General features: G+C 43.9%; 1 long non-coding RNA gene across 1 annotated transcript; it reads right to left on the reverse strand.

Moving 5' to 3' along the window:
- Positions 1-257: 257 nt before the first annotated feature.
- Positions 258-8,252, reverse strand: LOC125134442 (uncharacterized). The gene is made up of 3 exons (XR_007136634.1): positions 7,674-8,252; positions 5,717-5,785; positions 258-863 (listed from the first exon to the last, which is right to left on the reverse strand). It is a non-coding gene; the product is annotated as an uncharacterized LOC125134442 (long non-coding RNA).
- Positions 8,253-15,282: the final 7,030 nt, after the last annotated feature.

The following is a 15,282-nucleotide window of genomic DNA, read 5'->3' on the forward strand; positions in this document are numbered from 1 at the left end:
TATGCAACATCTTCCAAAGAAATATACAGATTAAAAAGTTATTTACTTACAAATATTTAGATTGATGCTACTTATGACCGCAAAAAATAATAATAATAATAATAACTGGGAAAACCAAAATGGCTGAGAATAGGAGATGGCCAACCAAAATCAGTCCTATTACAACAGAAGATCACTACAGGGCTCTAAAAACATCAACTGTGTGGCTGATGCATGAAAATATGAAATGAAACTAATTTTATAAAGCAGAGTGTAAAAATGCCCACTGTGAAAACTACATTGACACATGGAAATTAATTTGCCAGAGCACAATATGCCATTTCCTGATTTCCTCCATGGAAAATAAAAAAAAACACTATTTAGCAAAGATAAGAAGAGGATTTGGAGGGAAATGAATTGAGGTGGCTTCCTTGGATTCTTATTCTTTCCTTCAAAATTGCCTAAGTTGACCTGTATTCATGAATAAAACAACACCACAGGGGTTTTATCGACAGCACATGATTCTATGCATAAAAAGACAGGTCTGTGCCCATGTATTGTGATTAGAAACTACCTGCCTTTTCTCTTCTGACATGGTTCATCCTCCAGGCAGGTGACCACGTGATGAACTGGGAAACAATATTTCTCCCTAATCCATACACCCAGTCTGGACTATGTTAAAATTTTACAATGGTAATAGCTGTTGATTTGTTTGTTTGTTTTATTTTGTAAAGAAGATAGCTTATGCACAATAAAATGTTACATCCATTCACACAGTAGCAACTATAAGAGTTTATAACAATCGTGGCACCAAGAGCTACTTACCTGTCTTTTAGTAGGACTCCGTAGAAAATCCTGTGCCATGTCTAAGATTAATCTTCCACCTGGGTCAAGATACATCAAGTTGAAGGAACACATAACCTACAAACAGTCTAGCTTAGTTCCCTGGCTAAAAATCTTTTGTTTTACATGGATGCAAGCATGAAACTAGGGAGGAGGTAAAATTCTAACAGAAAAGTAACATCAGAAAATAAAATTAGCTCTCTGGTATACAGACAGTGTGAACAATTTTTTTAGAAAATTATTTTGGAAGTCACCTGGATTTATCTTAAAAATCCAGGCACATTTGAAATCTATTCTATAATGTATCCGTGCTTAATTTAATATAAAAATAACATATTTTAATCATCAGTGAAATAGTTTATTTCTCTCTCCCTCCAAATCTAGAGCCAAATTGATGTTCCAGGAAGATGCCCGTGGGTTTGTATACTTTCAGCCCATGGCTGCCCACTCCCAGTGTGTGCGGGGGGCGGGACTAAGCCCCATTTGTGAAATGGGGCTCAAGGGTACACTGAGTGAGCATATTTGAATAAAGACATTAAGTCATAACAGGAGGGAGACAGGCTGATACTTGCTTTGCTCATGACAGTGTTTTTGCATTCAACATTTTATTTAATGTTTATTATTTAATGTTTTATTTTGCATTTAAATGTCTTATTTCACAAAGAAAATACAATCCGTAAATCTTCTACAAGTTAAAGGATGTATATACTTATTAGAAAGGAGTGCATAGTTTAAGAAATCATTTTCCAAACACTAGACATACTTCATGAAACTAACACAGAGTATTAACTTTTGCTTTATCATATCTTTATTTGAGGATCTATGAACAAATTGCCACTAAAATGTTTTCCTGTCAGATATCTGGTTATTTAAGGTAGGATATCCTGAAGGCCAGATTGTCAGAAAACAGTGAAACCTAATCAATAACAAAACATAGAAAACAAATGAGAACCATAGAAATGATAATAATTTTTTTTTATAAAATAAGAAAAATGGAGTTCCCTTGTGGCCTAGTGGTTAAGGATCTAGTGTTATCACTGCAGTGGCTCAGGTCACTGCTGTGGCATGGCTTTGACCCCTGGCCCATAAACTTCTATATGCCTTGGGTGCAGCTAAAAAATAAAAATAAAATAAAATAAAATAAAATAATAAATGATACTAATTATTCAGGGGGTGAGAGATGATGTTAAGACCAAATGAAACACTTAGAAAAAACACTACAGGAGCATAGACAATATGATCAAAAAAAAAAAAGGTCAGTATTGTACAACTATAATTTGCATACTCTGCTATTTAAAATTTTTCCTCATAGTTTACTATGGAATGTAACAACAATAAAAAAGAAAGACCTGGATAAATGTTGACTAAAGCCTCTAACGAAGAAGATTATTGCCTTGAATTTTGAAAATACTCTTGGAATATAGTAGAAGTAGTAAAATATACGTGGAGTGTAAGAACTTATTTGCCCGCTGAGGAGACAATGAAGCAATTCAAGAAACGCAAATCATGATGCTTTGCATGATGCTTTGCCTATGGGCACCTGTACACGTGACAAATTAGTGTGATTATTAAGACCGTTAGTGACAAAGTCAAAGTCCTCCCTTTTGATTCATGTTTGCTATTCATTTATCTTGGTGGTAGTTCATTTTCAGGCTTAAATTAAAGCCTGTGGTGGAAAGATGAGAGCAGAGGGCCGAGACTGGCCCCGGGACTGGAACGCTATCATAAAAGCCAGCACGAGTCTTAAGATTGATGTGCTAAGTTGGAACACGTGGTAAGGTCATCTAAGATTCAGAAGGGCAATGTAAGATTCAGAGGTATTATTTTTTTTTAAGATGGAGGTTATCAAGTTGTGTGTCTAGACAGGCTATTTAAGAGCCTCTCTGGGTCACTCTATGTGCCAGAGTCCAAAGAGCTGGCACTAAACAGAGACAAAACTAAAGGAAAAAGACATAAAAGGTGGGCAGGAGGGGAAGTTAAATTAGCTTGGGACAAGGTCCTACTGTCCAGCACAGAGCAGAGAACCATATTCAATGTCCTACGATAAACCACAATGGAAAAGAATATAAAAAGAAAAAAAAAAGTGTGTATATATAGATATAGATAACACACACATGTGTATGTGTGTGTGTATATATATATAATCTGAATCTTTTTGCTTGTGCAGCAGAAATTAACACTACACTGTAAATTGACTGTACAAAAAGGGTTGATTTAAAAATAAAAAATATATTTAAAAAATACAAAAAAATATTTAGCTTGGGAAATGGGATGGTGATTAGAGTAAGCCTATAACTCCAGACAAAGAGGCTGGTTACCTGTACACATTTCTTTTTTCTTTTTAATCTTTTTTGCCTTTTCTAGGGCCGCTCCCATGGCATGTGGAGGTTCCCAGGCTAGGGGTCTAATTGGAGCTGTAGCCGCATCTGCGACCTACACCACAGCTCATGGCAACACTGGATCCTTAACCCACTGAGCAAGGCCAGGGATCGAACCCGCAACCTCATGGTTCCTAGTTGGATTCGTTAACCACTGAGCCATGACGGAACTCTCCACTTGCACATATTTCAATGTGACAATAAGTGAAGGCAGAGGGAGAAAGAAAAATCAAAAGATATGATAATGGAAACACGGATAAGAAATAATAAATAGCTTCTTAGGGTTGAACTGCAGACATGGCAACTCTTCTCATATCAGCCTTGTCACTCTCCAGTGTTTCTTGAGCAGCTGGTAATGGTCTGTTCTGGCAATGGTTTTAACATGCCTACCCTTGGTCCCAGCCACTCCACACCCATAAACAGGGATGAATCTTGGGATCCTCAACGCAGAAGGCCCAACACTCATTGTGGTTAAGCTTGTATCAAATGACTTTCGTGATGAGCGTTCACTTGGCCTCCCCTTGCACATGATGAAGTGATTTTAATTCCAGCAATGTTTTTTGAGCACTTCTCCTGTGCAAAGAACTGTGCAAGGTGCTGAGAGGGAAGTAAAGTCCAATGAGAAATGGGACCTTGGAAAATCACTGAGTTCATTTTTGAAGGACCCATCCTGGTCCAAATGAAGCCACTGAAACAAATTAACGTGATAAGGCAGTCATTTCCATGCTCTGGAAACACACAAGCACACAGTGAGATGCTGGGGCTGAACCCTGGAGTTTCTGGGTCCCAAATATCAGAGATGAATGGCAGCCACATTTCTGTCAAAAAAGAAACATCTCATGTATGATGGGGGTCTGGAGCCACAGCCAGTATCTAAAAATAGGCTGGGCGCTCTCTTAGCCCCAAACCAGCTGGAAAAATACTTTTGCTGCATCCTTGAGGTGCAGCCAGAAGGAGGAAAGTATGGGACCCGGGCCAAGTGGCTCACTGCTTTGGTGACTGTGCCCGCACTTCCCTCATATCCCTGCAGCGATGGAAGGCCCAGGCTGCCAAGGAGATGGAATCTGGACCAGAAGGTGAGGCCCAGGAAGAGGTAAAAGAGGGAGGGCGGTGGAGAGAGGGAGAGGTGAGAACAGATTTCACCCAAAGACTTTGGAGGATGCTGAACACTGAGCAGAACGGCGGACAGGCCAAAACTAGAAGATGAATTTCCCAGTAATTAAGTACAAATAAGAGAACAACATTCGAAAGGACTTATAAATAACTATGTTTAAGATCCTCCCAGAAAATGGATAAACGTTTCATGGAAGAGATCTCCTGAGAGCTGAATCCTTGAAGACAGGTTATATTTCAACATTCAGAAAAGGCCTTGAGAGCCGAGGGCTCCTGCCTAAGGCTTCACAATCTGCAGGAGCGCCCTCCCCAGGAGATGGTTTGTAAAGGAGTTTTTTAAAGCTCACAGGTCCAGTCAAGGTGACCAGGGCACGTCTCAAGGATCAGAATGCAAACGGAAACTGGACCTCAGTGAGCAGTATCCCATCCAGGTGACCGAGGCTTCGGGCCTCCTGGCTGGAGCATCCCTCTGTGAGGGCCAGGGTATCACACACTTGTCACTTGTCCACACTGCCCATTAAGAGGAGGCAGCTCTCCCGGTCTGAGGTCTCAGTCACTCGGTAGTCTTTAACCATCATTTGCCTTCCAGGGTAGACTATGGTGGTGGGATGGTGCTGACCCCAAGACACACATCTTTTCAGCACTTGAGACTGGGACCTGGGGCTAGGACCCTGTGCTGGAGTGCATTCACATGGACAGAATGTAAAGAAAAACTGGAAGGAACTAAAAATAACTGCACCTCTACGCATGTGCAGTGAGGGCAATTAGATACAAAAGAGTGCAAATCAGCAGCCATTTCTAAAGTGCAGGGAGTGAAGCAGGGTCCTGCTCATGATCCCTGCGTGCAGCACTACCGCGCTGGTGGGCAGACCACCTAAGCCACTCTTCCGTCCCCACCTTCACCCCGTTTAAGGGACCAGCTCCTGGAGAGCAAATGAGGGAGAGCCTGTTTCTCTCCCTCCTCTGCAGAAGCAGCCCCGATAAAGCCTTGCCTGAACTCCGCGTCTAGCCTCTTAGCAATTTTATCCATTAAAGAGTCCAAGGACCCCAAAATGGTAGCACTTACGTCCACCAGTAAAATCGGCCTTCTTGTCTTTGGCTGGTTTCTTTAGCCCAATCACTTCTGGGAACACGAACAAACTCAAGTTTCTGGACCTACAATGTTCAGACGCAGACCCCAACCCTGAACTTGGTGATCCCTTAAGTGCAGGGTGGTGAAAAACGTCCTGTAGAGCCGCTTGTTTCTTTTGAGATGGGTCAATGGCAGAGGCATGAATTATAACCACCCTTCCCAACACCTACCATGTGTTCACCAGGTGATACCACCTGTTATTTTTAGAGAAGGCATGTTTAGCTGCAGTTATTCTGGGCATACAGCTATTCAAGAAAGTACGACTGCTTACCTCTGAATTTTCTATTTTGCATTTTCTCTGTCTCTCACCTTGGAGACGGCATGGGTATGCCATTAGTACCTATGAAAATAAGATGAAAGGGATCAATAGCTTTCCTTCTGCAGTCTTCATGCTCTTCTCCAAATCCTACTGGTTTACTACATACTGGCTGTACTAGGAAGTAAAGTTTGCATATTAATGGAAGGGGCCTTAACCCGTTCAGTTTACATAGACTCTAAGTATCATCAGAAATACTGCGCAGAAACTGGAGTTTTAAAAATTCAAGGAAATACATCTGGAAATGTGTTTTTACACTGTAATTGCTTTGTTCTACTAAAAAAAGTACAAATGTAAAAATAAAAATATTTCTGTACAGATTTTGTCATTAATTCAAAATAGTATAATGTGCATATTATCGTATTTTTGAAACTTTTGGTATATTTTTTTAAAATTTAGTTTTAATTCTTCAATATTATTTACATAGCATATTTCTGAACTAACAATTGCATTTAAGCAGAACTTTATACAATTATTTATATCTAAACCCATTAAAGGAAGTCTAATGTTGGACAGTCCACTCAGGGAAATATTGTTGTATCAGAGAAAATATAGGGTGGTATGGGCAGAATGATCAACAATGGCACTTATATGAAAATAAACTATGATAATAACTACTGAAGATAAATGGTGACCAAGGAAATAATTTTAGCTGCAATGTTGGCCAATCTGAATGTTAAGCAAGCATAGGATGCTGTTGAGAAAACTTCTCTTCAATTACACTCACATGGGTAAAGGAATTTGCTTTGTGTTTAACTCTTACATATAGTCCTAAGTATATGCTGGGAAATAATAATTGAGTTTTAAAATCAAATCTGTGTCAATGGCCAATCTCGTTATTGATTAAATAATAAAGCAATGTAAATGAATTCTAATTGAAAAAGATAACATACATGCTTATAAAACAACATGTATATAGAAAACATACAAAAATGGAATAAAAAAACCCAACCTGGAAAAAGTAAATGTAGTGAGTTGCAAAATGGAGTGTTCCTTGAATAAAGCCAATCACTATCTTAGGACATGTTAAAATGTGATGATAATAATTAGATCCGCTTTAAATGGTCTCTCTTGCTTCCCTTTTTCTTTTTGACACAAATCTCTCTTTCTTAACTGATTAGAGTACAGAACACTGTACTTGTAAATTTCTAGGACCATGGTTCCTAATTTAAAAATTCCATTAGCAAAGGGTTTTATATTTCGATCTTCAACGACAACATGAATTATATTTCTACAAAAGGATCAGTCTCACCTGAAAAACAAAACAGTTTTAGTTCTGGGTTTATGGCAGTCAACAACAAATCAAAAAGGTCATTTTGGAAATTACTGTTGAAAGTATTAAACTTGAATTTCTTGCTGGAAGCAACAAACTAATATTTATTTTATACCTACCAGCTATTATCTGCATACTAGAATTTATACACAAGACACCCTCCTGGAAGAAGATTCCATCGTAAAGTCACACAGTACAGTTTTCGACTACCGGCTACTTTTAATTATAAACCAAAAGAAATGATCTAATAAGTTCCTCCCCAAACCGGCGACAACGCTTTGGAAAGCCTCGTGTTAACCAGTAAGATGCTGGAGTTCCCCTCGTGGCTCAGTGGTTAACAAATCCGACTAGGAACCATGAGGTTGTAGGTTCCATCCCTGTCCTCGCTCAGATCTAGCGTTGCCATGAGCTGTGGTGTAGGTCTCAGACTTGACTCGGATCCCACGTTGCTGTGGCTCTGCTACAGCTCCGATGAGACCCCTTGCCTGGGAACCTCCATGTGTCACGGGAGCAGCGGCCCTAGAAAAGGCAAAAAGACAAAACAAAGAAACCCAGTAAGATGCTAAGCAAAACAAACAAAACAAAGAAACCCAGTAAGATGCCACTAAAGTCCCATGAGGGCAGGGGACTCAACAGTACCTTCACTTTCCTTCTTCGTCTCCAGCAGCTGGAACAGGCTTCCTGAACATTTGTTGGGTCCAGGTGAAAACAGTCTTCTTTCATTTTGAAATGGCTTCTGCGGACGCGCGTGGAGCAAACTCTAGAGCGGTAAAGGGGCACCTTGAGGAGAGGAGGTCGCAAAATTGGGAGGAGTCGCGGGACGCAGAGGACTCCAGAGGAGGCAGGTGAACCCCGAGAGCAGGAGTGAAGCCGGGGTGAGCGTTCCTCGACGCGGCGCAGGGGGCGGGGCAGGCCGGCGGGAGCGAGGTTTCGGGGCTCCTTCTAGAGACCTCCTCGGGAGTAAACCGCAGCCGCCCCTCCACTGCCGCGCACTTGAGACCGGACCCGGAGTCTGCCGTGCTTCGGGGCGCACCCGCGGGAGCAGGTGCGGCGGGAGCATGCGCGCCGGCGGCGCCCCAGCCCCGAGGCCCCCTTCTCCCGGCCCCCTCCCCCCAGCCACACAGACCTCCGCCGGGCACCACCAGGCACGTGGCGCCTCAGCTGGGCCGCCGGAGCCCTGCAACCCTGGCTCGCGCCTGGCCTGTCGCCGGGTCGGCGTTGCGGGCGGCGGGGCTCTGCTCCGGGTAAGGAGGGCGCCCGCCGCCGCCAGGTGGCTACGCGCCCCGCGGCCCGAGGCTCGTGCGTGTCGCCCGCGGCGGGGCTGGGGGCGGGGGAGCGGCGGTTGGGAGTCGCCTCGCCGGTGCCGCCTCTTTCTTTTTCTCTTTGGTCGCCGGGCACTCGCCCGGCTCCCCAGCGAGGCGCTGCCCACAAGTCGCTCACTTTCGACGGCCCGGGCCGTGGGCGGGGGGCGGCCTGACTGCCGCGGCCCAGAGCGGCCCTCGGGCCCCGCGCCAGGCGGCGGGGTCGTGTCCTCTCAGGCCGGGGTCCCCACGCTCTGAGCCCGCTGGGGCCGCGGGGGGTCGTACCTGAGGCGCTGCTACCTGTGGGGTCGGTTGCAGGTGTCTCCTCGAGGTCGGGGCTCTCTGGAGGGCATTGCCCCTCTGCCTTTTCTATCCTGTCGTCATGGATGGGGTCTGCAACCTGGGATTTATTTTATATACACCTGTATCCGCCTGGAGGGGCATTCTTCATCTGTCCGTGGCCTGGGGTGGAAACTTACTAGAAGGAAGGTCCAGTCATTGCTGTTGTTGAGACTGCAGAACGTGGAAGTCCAGGAGGGCAGCCTGGTGGGGACCTGCTCAGCTGGGCCCTCTCCTTGCCCACCACTCACTGTCACTGCAGGGTTACTGGGTCTCAGCCAGGACCTGCCCCGGGCAGGGTCTTTGGTCTCCCGCTGATGGAGCTGGTCTGTAGATGCTGCTGGCTGGCTTTGGTCTCAGTCCTTAGCCAAAATAAGCTTAGTTGAGATTTCAAAAAAGGTTAAAGTGGCAAAGAGTGGTGGGTGTGGAGTTTGTACTTGAGGCTTGGTGGTAAAAAGACTTAGAATGCATTTAGCTTTTCCCAAGATGCTAAGTAACCTCATTTACACCGTAGAGTGCCTTAAAATCCAGAGAATGTGTTAATAGAGATTTTTGAAGCATCCAAATGGATGGATTGGGTTCTGCTCTACTGGGTGTGTAACTGTTCAGTAGGAAGGAAGATGAGCTTAAAACCGCTGTCTATTATGTTCTCAAGTTGTGAGGCACATTGATGGGTTCCTTCTGCAGATGACCTTGACTGGAATTGTTTACTTACCACTTTCCTGGACAGTATCAGGGTCAAAAGAAGTATTAAGCTTGGTCTATCTCTGCAGTGAACTCTCAGTCTGTTTCCTAAGAAAGGAATTGGTGGGAAGGTGGTCTCGTGAAGACAGAATTAAGAAAAGTTCCTGCCCTAAAGAGAAATAGGTGTATTTTTAAGTTCATTGTAAGAATCGTAGGTGAGCTCTACCATTTGTATATTTCATTAGTCAGTACCTTTGTGATTTGTATCTTAAACTAAACTTCTAATTAATTTTTACTTTTTAAAAAGTTTTATTGAAATATAGTTGATTTATAATTTTGTGGTAATTTCTGCTGTACGACAAAGTGATTCAGTTATACACATATACACACACCCATTCCATTCTTTCTTTCTTTCTTTTTTTTTTTTTTTTGCTTTTTAGGGCCACCTGCGGCATATGAAAGTTCCCAGGCTATGGGTCAAATGGGAACTGCAGCTGCTGGCCTGTGGCCCAGCCATAGTAACTGCAGATCTGAGCTGTGTCTGTGACCTACACCACAGCTCACAGCAGCACAGGATCCTTAACCCACTGAGCGAGGTCAGGGATCAAACCCACATCCTCATGAATACTAGTCAGGTTCATTACCGCTGAGCCACAGCAGGAACTCCCACATCGGTTCTTTTTCAGATACCTTTCTTAAAAAAGTTTTTAGTTGTCATTTGTACAATAAGTTGTCTCCTGTGTATGCTCGTTCATTCGTATGACAAATCACTAAAGCTTGACTTTTGGTGTGTTGAGATAAAACACGCAAACCAAGTCACTTGGGAGCAAAGCGATAATGCTACGAAACTAAACAGGACCTGGGACTAAAACAATCTGAAATAAAATGCCAGCGTTATGAAACAAACCTTCATCAGAGGGTCTGGCAAGGAGAAGGTCTCTGGGGTCTGGAGTGATCCGAAAAGCACGTGGAAGATGTTGGCCCTGGGCTGAGTCCTGAGGAGTTTATTTTGTGTATAGATGGAAGGACTGAGGAAGAGCATAGGAGCCTAGGAGGGAGGAGGAGGGTCCCATGCTCTAAAAGGGATGATTAGGATGTGTCAGGAACGAAGAGGGTGACCTCCAGTGCTTGATTTGGACAGTGTGGCTTTACATGCTCTCCTCACAGCCCCTGCCCCAAACTAGAAAATGTCTGTTTATTTTGCCCAATTCAGCATCATTTCTCCACTGCGAAGGCTTCCTTGAGTCTCATGACCAGAGTTCCTTCCTTTGACTTTCACTTTTCCTGGTTCATCTCAATGCATATATATAAACAACTTTTTTTAAAAAATGGCCCAGACCTTAGATTTTACCATTTTCCTTTCATTAATTAAAAAAATTGAGGTATAATTGACTTGTAACATTATTTTATATTTCAGGTGTGTAGCACAGTAATTTGATGTATGTATGTATTGTGGAATAATTGCCACAGATAAGTTCACATCATCTTACATAGTTTCCTTGTAATTGAGGACTTTTAAGAGCTACTCTTAATTCTGTGTTATTACCGCTGTTTCAAATATGCAACACAGTATTATTGACTATAGTCATCATCAACTATAGGCATCAAAAACTTGTTTATGTTCTTTAGGACTTAGTTTCTGCCTTTAAGGAATATATATATATGAGTGTGTGTGTATGTGTGTGTGTGTATATATATGTTCTTAAAAGGCAGAAACAGATCCTTAGCTCTCTTTATTCAGAGTGTTTTTGCATTGTGGTTATAGCTTTTTAATGTAAATGATAATAGTCCTCTGGTGCCTGGCAGGATAACTGGTCAGGTGCACACTCAGCAGGTGTCTGTAGGGCAGAATCCAGGCTGAGCAAAGGCTCAGTGGGAAAGCAAAGGATTTGCGGCTGAAAGGCCTGGGGTTCTCACTGTGAAGGGGAGGGGAAGCCACCGGGGTTGGTGGTGGGGTGGGGGGAAGACTGTGCAAGCAGCACCAGGCCCCTCCCCCATTCCTTCCAGAGTGTCTTAGGTTCCCTTCTTTTGAGGTGAAGGAAAGTTCAGTTTCTGAAATACTGCATTCATATACACACTACTCTATATAAACTAGGTAACCAACAATGACCTGCTGTATAGCACAGGAAACTCTACTCAATCTGTAATCACCTCCATGGGAAAAGAATCTGAAAAAGAATGGACATATGTATATGTATAATGGAATCATTTTGCTGTATGCCTGAAACTAACACAGCATTGTACAGAAAAAGAAAAACACTCCATTCAAAATAAGCTGAAATGGTGAGTTTGCAGTGAAGACTCTGGTGTTGGGCCAGGAGAAAGTGAGCTAGGAAACACCCACCTGACAGGGGGGTGACAGAAAAAGGAATGAATTAGCACAGAGAGGAGAGAGCAGTTCTGTGCCTGGACTGTGGCTGCAGCCAGTGAAAGCCCCTGAGAGGAACCGAGAAGTGGCCTGATGGAGGTATAAAGCAGCAGCCTGGTGACAAGGGAGCCAGTGGAGGATCAGAGCAGGAACTGATGAAAAAAAAGTCTGAAAGGGGGAGCTGGAGTTCAACTTGGCTACAAAGAGATGACACTGTGGTTAAGCTTTATGGTGAGCTTCCTGTTTTAGGTGTGAGGATGTTCCCCTTTCACTTTATTAGTGTTTTGTCATTTACAAAACATTTCCACCTGGTAGCATTGGTGAACATTTTGAGGATAGCTTATCGTGGGAACATAACCTCCCAGTGAAGAAAAACTATTTAGGTCCGTTAAACAAAAACCTATGGACTGTTCACATACATTCAAAGGGCCCTTGCAGCAGGTAGTTTAGATACATATATATAAGTTTGTATTTAAGCAAAGTAAATGAATGAAAAACAGTGAATTAGCATATACTTGCTAGAAATGAAACTCCATTCACACACATAATGTCATCTTTTGTTTAAACATTTGCACTATTTTTTTTAAGAATAGTGCCTCAGAAGAATTTATCCCTATTTTATTTTGCAAATACTGGTTTTTGCAGTAGCAATAGAGAAACAAAAACTTTGCTTGAGCCCATTCGATCTGTGCCCCCCCACCCACACACCCTGGCCTGGGTGTGCCTTCTGGGAGGACGTCACCACAGTAGCGCCTCTTGTTCGGCCAACCTGCTGGACCTTTCTTAGAGTTGTGTTGATTGCAGCTTGTATGTGAGGCGTTTTCTTAATGGAACCAGACGTTGTGGAGAAAGTTATGCATCCCTTCTGAAGATGGATCTTAAGTGATGCAAGTGCGGTGGCTGCCACAATTAATAATTGATTAACGACCTGTCTGCAAGGTACCAGATGGGAGATGTGGGAAGCACAGCCTCAGTGATGTACCTTTGTCCTCGTGCCTGGCCAGAGAGGAATAGATAGAGCCCTTTCATGCACAGCAAGCTATTATGATAGCTTTTGAGATTGTGATAGCTTTTTAGATTACATTATTGTAGACTTGCTCCCTGGTTTTTGTTGTGTTTTGTTTCTGTTTTTGAGGTGGGGGGTTAATTAAGAGATTTAAATGGGGAAGAGGCATTTTTGCTGGGCCTTTTGTGCCGACACTTTTGTGTCAGTCATGTACTGTGTATATGGGGGTGGCTGGTATGACCCTGCCTTCAAGGAGCGTATGGTCCAGCGAGGGGACAGATGTTAAGCCATTCTCCCACCCATACATCTAAGGACAAAGTTTGTACATTACAGGAAAGACCAACAGAAGGGCCTAATTTGGGTTTGTAGATACAAGAGGCGTCTCTGAGGAGAGGAGCCACTGGCCAGGCAGGGAGTAGGGCAGACAGAAGTTCAGGGACAGGCGAACAGGTGTGTGAAACCCCATGGTGGAAAAGAGGTGGGGGCTCAGAGAAGGGAAAGGGTGCAGCCAGGGTGGGCGGGCGAGGGGCTGGGAGGCAGTCAGGGACAGAGTGGGAGGCCCCAGGAAGTCCGTGTTCAGGACAGTCTTTTTTTTTTTTTTTCCTCAGAGCTGTACCCATGGCATATGGAAGTTCCTAGGCTAGGGGTCACATCAGGAGCTATAGCTGCTGGCCTACGCCACAGGAATGCGAGATCCGAGCTGTGTCTGTGACCTACACCAGAGCTCACGGCAAGGCCGGATCCCCAACTCATAGAGTGAGGCCAGGGATTGAACCCACATCCTCATGGACACCAGTTAGGTTTGTTACTGATGAGTTTTTCATGCCACAGGAGGCTTTGCAGAGTGAGCAGGCATGATACGATCTTGGGCCGTCTGTAGAACACTGTGCAGGAGGCAGGCCAGGTAGGAAGGCTGCCACTGAAGGTGTCTAGCCCAGGAGTGGTGGCTGGGGAGATGGGCAGAAACAGAGGGACTTCAGGAGTGTATTTTGGAGGTAGAATTTATAGAACTGCTTATGGATGAGAGGGTAAGGTTAGTACTCTGAAATCTCGCATGAGAAGCTGGGTGAATTTTCATAGATGAAAATTTACATAAATTTACAGGAATTTTGTAGGTGGAAGACTGTGATGAAGCAAACCTCCTAACTTTCCCTTGACCATTTTTCCAGCCTAAGATCTACCAGCTGTAGGTTATTTTTAGGGAGACAACTTGATGTGGTTGTGATGCGTGTGAAGCACCCAGCTTTGTGGTGGGCACGTGGTTTTGGCGTCTGATGATGTGACTGTCTTTCCCTTTTCTGTGGCTGTGGGGTTTCTGTAATCTGCTTGGCATGCAGCAGACCTAATGGCCCTCCTGAGCAGCTGGTCTGTCTACAGCCGTCTTGACAGACCGGCTTGGGGAGCATTTTCGGTCTTGATCAGGAAGGTCTAAAATCACCCGATATGCCGCCTGGACCGTCTCTTTCCCAGTTTCCCCTACAGCCTGGCATCCCAACCCTGATCTTAACAGTGGGAGCCTCTCTGAGTCCTGAAAGGTCTCTGGTCCTGCAGAGCTGTTGCTTCTTGGTTCCTTGTTCTGTGAGTACATCAGACTTAGGAATGGGACTTTCTTGAGTGACAGCATTTACACAGTTGCTCTCGGTCATCATTATTATTATAATAACTTCTTTCTAGATAAAAATGAAGGAGCAGTTACAGACATGATTCCAGGCCTGTATCAATGGATCCAGGTGAGCACTGGTTCCAATCTAAGGCCCAGTTCATGGATGGGCACAGGTTCTGCTCTTGCCATTGCTTTTCTAGATTGAGTCATGCAGGGCACACTGACTTAGCTGTTTAGCAAATGGGGTTGAGACATATATTCAGGGTCACCAGTTTGGATGTCTAAAGGGGCTAGACAGGCAAGGGAACCAAGTGAAGAAAACCCCAGAGCCTCTTGATTTTGCTTTCATTTTCTCACCTTTGACAGCTGAGCACAGATCCTTGTTTTGTATAAGAAGTTCTCTAAGTACAAGGATAGTGAGAGGAAGGAAAATCCTCCTTGCCATGGAGACAGTAGGGAGTGGTGGGACTGTGGCAAACTAGGGCTCTTACGTGTTCTAAGGCGGAGTTATTTAAAAAAAAACCACCCCAAGTTGGAAATCTACATTTTGAAAAGCATGAAACCTCCCTATTTAAAAGTGTCTGCTCCCTAGTAGTGGTAGGACACTGCCAAGGTAAACAGAGTTTGTCTCCTGACTGGATACCGTTTGCAGCCACTTTGCTGGCTCTGACTCTTGGGGTCAGCTCCATGATGAGCTGAAGGTACTTTCCTTTACTCCCACTGTTTTCCTTCACTTGTCAAAACGTCTTTCTTATTTATCCTGATGGAGAATATCAGCAGACACACCAGCTTCTTATTTCCCTGATTCCTGCCTGTTCAGTCTGACTTGATTAAACCTGGGGGGTGAGGTGTGGTCAGCTGCTTCCAACCCCGTGACCCTGTAAGGCACATGCTTGTGGAAGGAGCTGATTATGAACATTTGGGTAGAACCTAGACTTTGGAAAGTT

This window comes from Phacochoerus africanus, chromosome 8 (genome assembly GCF_016906955.1).
Source record: "Phacochoerus africanus isolate WHEZ1 chromosome 8, ROS_Pafr_v1, whole genome shotgun sequence".
NCBI lineage: Eukaryota > Metazoa > Chordata > Mammalia > Artiodactyla > Suidae > Phacochoerus > Phacochoerus africanus.